General features: G+C 39.9%; 1 protein-coding gene across 1 annotated transcript in view; it reads left to right on the top strand.

Moving 5' to 3' along the window:
* Positions 1-2,460: 2,460 nt before the first annotated feature.
* The window catches only part of LOC104936734 (vasorin), a 31,058-nt gene continuing 27,030 nt past the window's right edge, over positions 2,461-6,488 (top strand). The window contains exon 1 of the mRNA XM_010752817.3: positions 2,461-2,723. The gene's annotated coding sequence lies outside the window, so the exon portion shown is untranslated. The remainder of the gene's footprint in view (positions 2,724-6,488) is intronic.

Genomic DNA, 6,488 nt, shown 5'->3' with positions numbered 1-6,488 from the left:
TTGTGACAAAGTTGACATGGGCATTTTCTTAAAGGTACAGGGTGTAAGATTTAGTGACATCTAATGGTGAGATTGCAGATTGCAATCAACTCAACGATCCCCTGCTTACCCTTCTTATTCCAAGTGCACAGGAGAAGCTGTGGTGGCCTTAATATGCCAAAAGATGTTGTAATATTTGTACCGGTAGTTTAGATATTTTATAAAACTATAGGTCATAGAGAATGTCATTGTTACTTGTGCCTCATTGTGTTGGTGTATTTGTTGACTTTAGCTAGCTGTTCTGATGCGTTGTTGATTGTGTATGGCTCGTGAGTTAAAACTGTTAAGACATATAGACATATTTTTTTGAACAACTACCAATGAGCGTCATCTCAACAAGCCTTTACAACACTGACACTTAGCTTTTTAGTACTTTATTATATCATGGCTATATCGCTGTCTTCGCAACAGATTTAGTTAATTTCGAATCTACAGAAGAATTCAATTTTATACTTTTAATCAGTCAAAAAGGTTTTTGCTTTATTGGATTCATTGTGGCTATCTACCAGTAAGGACTTGTAAGCATTTGAAGAGTAAATTAGACACAGATGGCTCTCAGTTTTTGTAATTGACCTTTCTTGGTGTTCATATTGGTTAGGAATGAAGAAAAACGAAGCTTCATTTGTCTCTGCTCAGGTTTCCAAGTGTAATTGGACTACTGGCTTTCAGACCTCAACATCCGTCTCTTTATACCCATAAACCCTTGTGTTATAGGTCATTTCCTGCTGTTGATTAGAGATTCCCACTCTTAACAAATCTCTCTACAGTGAGCTTGAGGGGAGACAGAATTGTATTTTCAGGCATCTTTCATCTGCTACCACATGGGTTGAAATGCAGCGCTCTCACCTGGCAAAATAAACCAAACTTCAACCTGCTCTAATCAACATTTTCATTGTCTTGTTTTTATGGCCCACAACTTTACTATTTTGGTTCACTTCTCGACTGTCATGAGCATGGTTTTCAGATGCAGCAGGCAAAAAAAAGCTCTGATAAACCCACTATATCCTACTAGACCAGCACTAAACAACAACAACAAAAAACAAAATTGGTGGTGAACATTTAGCTGCTAAAGTGTCAGATATTTCCCTCAGGAGTTGGTGGAGTCCAAACCAGAGGGTTAAACTTGTATTCACCAGAAACACAACTCTAAATAAACGTGAATGTTGTTCTGTGTCGGTTGGCTGTGTGTAATTATCAGATGATCAGTAGTTCGATCCCTGGCTCCTTCATTCTGCATGTCGAAGTGTCCTTGGGCAAGATACTGAACCCCAAATTGATATTGAAGGCTGTGAGTGTGCCATCAGTGTGTGAATGTGTATGATTAGCTCCCAAACTGATGCACAGTTAGCACCTTGAATGGCAAGGAAATAAGATGTAGTGTAAAAGGTGCTATATAAGTACAGTCCATTTATGGATTTATTAATTTATCCATTTATTTATTCATGTCAGTGTTTCTTAAGAGTAGCTCCAGAACTTTGATAAACTGCTGCAAAATAAAGGTGTCAACACTTCCAAAGTGTCCTTGAATACAACACACTGAATCCCTGAATCAATGCAAAATCATACAAAACTGTTACACAGCCACAATTAAATAGACAAATAAAGCTGTATAGGGGAGATGGGAAGATTGCAAATTAATAGTAGCAGTAATATGCCTTGTAATAATGTCTTAATTAAATTAAGCAACATAAATTCAATTCAGTTCATTATGGAAGTAATATGAGTAGATAAGACATGTTACAATAGTAATAACAGTAGTGAAATAATTGTAGCTCCTGGCAGGAGGCTGCAGTCCATCTGGGCCAAGCCCTCAACACACAAAACCTACAAAAACATTTTTCCCATCTGCTGCTGGCCTTATCATCAATGTCCCGAGCCCACTCTCACCGTCCACCCCAGTCCCTGCATGTCACACTGGCATTGTATCCACAAACCCTATGCGTTACATTAATGCTCAGCCTATATTTACCATCTTTTGGACTTCCTTGTTTTGTTAAATACCTGCACATTTAAAATATTCTGCACTTTAAAACACATTGTGTATATATATTTGTATTGTTTATATTTTTTTTAACACCTGATTTCTTCCTTATAGATTTACTTTATGTTGAATATGCACCAATTACGCCAAGTGAAAACCTGCTTGGAAATAAATCTGACTTTGGTTCTAAATGGGTAAGTCATAAAAGTATTTTGAAGTGCAGTCTGAAGATCTCAGTGGCTTTACATCAGTGCAAAAGTTTGTGTAATTTACAGACGTCTATGTCAAATATACCATCGTTCTCCTGCTGTAAATACATTTTGCAGGTGCAGTGCGCCTCGGGGACGCGCACCACCGCGCGCTCCGGCTTCACACGTTACCTCCCACTTCCATCAGCTTGTTTAAGCGCACACCTCCTTCACTTCAATGATTGTTGAAAAGTCTGTACGCCTCTGTCTGCTGCTCTGGCGGACTCGGCTCTTCAACCCTGACAGACTGAGCGGAGCAGAGTGCGCTGCAGTGATCTACCTTTTTGGTTTGAACTTCGTGTGGACGCAAACTCTACCGCGTAACAAGAAGTGTTTTTGAACAGTTTTTTTGAGGGGGGGCTTTGCACAAGAGAGACACGCTCACAAAGTGGATAAAAAGTTTGGGTAGAAGCTGCTTGAGCGCATTCCAGCGGACTTTGGATTACTTTACTAAGGTACGTTTCTCCTACGCTTCTCTTATAGTGACTTTAACTGTGATTTTTTTAAACTTGCAGTTAAATTCAGAAGTGCCTGTTTGTGCGTCATGCATTATATCAGAGAAACCCTCCCTCTGTTTGAAGTCTTTTAGATGCTGCGTTATGGATTTAAACCACACAGTAAATCGGTTACTCTGTTAACTTTGACACTCTGAGAGGCTCTGATAATTGATCCAGCCTCAGTTTCGTTTAGTGTCTTTACTCAGCCTGCTTCACATGTGAAAGCCTCCCTTGTGGCCGATGACTTTGTCAGCATATCCTCGCATTCCTCTCCCGGCGCATGGGTCACTATCTCGGGTCAGAATCTGCCGACCAGACGCGCTCAGAGAGACGCACGGACAGAGGAGACACTGAAAGTAGTGTTTTCCTACAGAGATACGTGGAAACAGGATTAGCTCAAGCCGTGTTTGTGTCGAATGTGTCGGATTAGAGGTCGTTATCTGCCCCTGCGTGGTTTCTCTCACTTCTGACTGTTTGTTTTCACCTCAGATGGGAAACTTTAATCTCTGTGATTGGCTGCTGATCCCCAGAGACAAATCAAAGATATTCCCCATGGGGACACATAGGTTGTGTGTGAGTTTAATGTGGTGACTTATATAGTGTAGTGTACACACTATGTGCATTTAGATGATGTATTTATGCACAAAATGTTATTTATTGTAACTGAAAGATGATGTTCAACTCTATATAGAGAACTCTAACAAACAGTGATGAACCAATTGACAGAAAATCAAGTGACATCTGTTTTGCAAATATTAAACGATCTTTGTTTTTTGGACTGTCGATCACACAAAAATATTTTTTTTTATTGTTTTCTGTCAAAAAATAATCATAAAGTAAATCTGCAATTAAAATAATAGTTCCCTTAGGAACCTACAATGTAGTGCAGCAATTACTTACCTATTCACTTATTATACAATCAAAAGGATTAGATTCTGATTAATGCAATTTTGCCAAATTAGGTATTTAAAGTTTGAATCAAGAATGAAATGCTAAACATTTTTACTTTGTCAAATGCAAGGAATTTTGTGTTTCTGGTTTTGGACTGTTGGTCGGATAAAACAAGGGAACTGAAGGTTTGGAAATTTTCCTGATGGGGACTAGTCACAGTTTTTCGACATTTTAAGGAATGAAAAAATCATTGATGATTCATCATTAATGAAAAAAGAAAATGGTGTGGGATGTGCATGTGCAGTCCTTGTTTGTCTTCACAGTGGCGAATTGGGTAATTACAGAAAATCAAATCATCTTTCAAATCAAATTACGTAGAAAAGAAGATATAAACACATCTAAGTGACCTTTATTCATGTCTAGACTCAGTGTAAACATGCAGTTTGTGTGAAACATTGGTAATGCATGAGCAATCTGTTATATGAGAGTTTGTAAAGCATGGCTGAGCTGTTCAGAGAAATCTAATAAATCTAGACTATGCGCTCCTGTCTTTGCCTTACATTGCAACTTGCCTTCACTGTCTGTGGACTACATGAGGAGTTTCAGTACAATAACAACTCTCCAAGTTAATATTGGTTGGTGAGCAGGCAGAAAAACAAACCCAGCGTGGAGTATGAGTATGGGAAAAGTAAAGAAAGGTGGAGCGAGAGGGATGGACTGAGGTACGTACGGGAGAGAGCGAGAGCAAAGCAAACATTCCTGACTTGGTGTCTCAGCAATTTAATTAAGGTTTTTGTGAGATGCTGCATCAAGCACCTTGAGGTGAAGGCTTAACCCCCCGCACCCTCTGTTTCCAGCTTGGACTAATCCCAAGGGTCAGCTAATAACTGTTCGGGTCATGCCACCATGACAACTAAATAGAGGCAAACCTGAAGGAAAGCTCTCCAATCAGGGAGTTAATAACCCCATGAAGGAAGTTAAGAGGTACAAGGTGAAGAGGATGGAGCTGTGGATTGTGTAGTGTGTGTGTTTGTCTGTGTTGATGAGATTTCAGTTGTTATCAGCCACCTCAATTTAAAGCCCCTCCTCTTACTGGGGTTTAAGTGTGCCCTGTGGTGCTCTGATGTTACACACACACACACACACACACACACACACACACACACACACACACACACACCCTCCCTTCGGGTCAGATTTCGGTCACTGTACCACTGGTTGGGTAGTTTTTTTTATAGAGAAATAAAGTCACTGACACAACTTCCTGGCTGGTTCTTATTTCTTTCTTCACTTATAACTGAATTCCTGCTCTTTGCTCTTTTAAATTTGCACTACTTCTAAAGTACCAATCTGTTCTCTCTTTTTCCCTCCTGTTTTTGTCTTGACCGTCATGACTTTCCTGTTCTCCACATCCACTGTGTTTGACACATGTGCAGATGTGACATTTTTACCACCGCAGAGAGGCTTGTTTCCAGCCTCACCCTTCTCCTCTCTTGCTCTAGTTTCTGTTCAATCTGTTTTCCATCTTGATTTTTCTGCCGTTCGTCTAATATTTTCTCTTTTATGTGGAACAGAGTGTCACAATCATTTTCACTCAAATCCTTATGATACCCAACACCATCACTAGAAACAACACTGATATTGAAGCTGGGATTAGATTCAATGACATTGATTCTTTTAACAGCCAGTGTTTTAAAAAACATTTCCTTATAGAGTATGCTCATGGGAAAGATCATAGAGATGGAAAGGGTATGATTATGGTGAGGAAACACACGGGTGATGTTAGGGAAAGATCACACTTTCAGTGTTGGATAAAAGGACTTGAAATCCAGGCTCCGAAAATGTAAGTCAGACACGCTAAATGCACATCAACCACTCTGACCTCTACATCCCTACTTTGTGCTTTGCTAAAGGGCACATTACATCCTGCACTGGCATTGGATTGTTTTCTAGAGAATCCCCCAATATGAAAACAATTCCTAAGGACACTGGGTGATATTCAGGTCTTTATCATCTTTTCCCCCCTGTGTTTCTGTCCAAATGTTGCTCAGCAATCGGCTATTCTGTGATTATTGTGAAGCAAATGGAATAACATCATGTAATCAAAAGCAATACTTCACTCTAACTAAATAATATACAGAATTAATAAGATTCTTGATGCTTTGTTTTTTGGGGGCATTTCAGGGAACGAGAGGCATGTAGCTGTGGTGAAATGTCAATACTTCATCTACACCGTCAGGAATTAGACAAGAACGAAATGCAGAAGCAGACTCAAGACACTATGTGCCGAACTATGTCTTACTTTGGCACCAGTTATAATAGCAATAATGACACTATAGAAGACAGCAAAACAAGCCGCTAGAATGGGTGAACCAAAGCTAATTGAAAGTGGTCATAAAGTTAAGATATAATATAACAAATGGCATAAAATGTCAACCAGAAAAACTACAGACTTGAAAACGTCTTTTTATTTCTGGTGTGCCCATTATTGGGTTGTTAAGCACATAAGAATAAGAGGGTAGAAATCTTGATCTCCCCCTCCTCTTACAGTTGTGCAGATGTATAGGTGGGGTGGGCCGAGCTGCTCGTCAGCTCATTTGGGAGTGTTTAAGAAAGCGGGGACCACGCAGATGGAGCGGACGTCCAGCATCAAGCCTCCGACTGCTGATAAATCATTCTGCTCAGTTCAGTCATTATGCTGCTCAGGGCTGATTTCCTCCTCATGAACAGGCCTACCTGGAACTCTGCCACCATACTGAAACCATTTACAGTAACAAGCTGTTTTGATAACATGCTGACGATGGTTCGCTTCCCCTGTTGCTCCATTTTAGC

Source organism: Larimichthys crocea, chromosome X (genome assembly GCF_000972845.2).
Source record: "Larimichthys crocea isolate SSNF chromosome X, L_crocea_2.0, whole genome shotgun sequence".
In the NCBI taxonomy this organism is placed as follows: domain Eukaryota; kingdom Metazoa; phylum Chordata; class Actinopteri; family Sciaenidae; genus Larimichthys; species Larimichthys crocea.
Note: the sequence above shows the minus strand (reverse complement) of the source record. Positions and strands in the feature narration are given on the sequence as shown.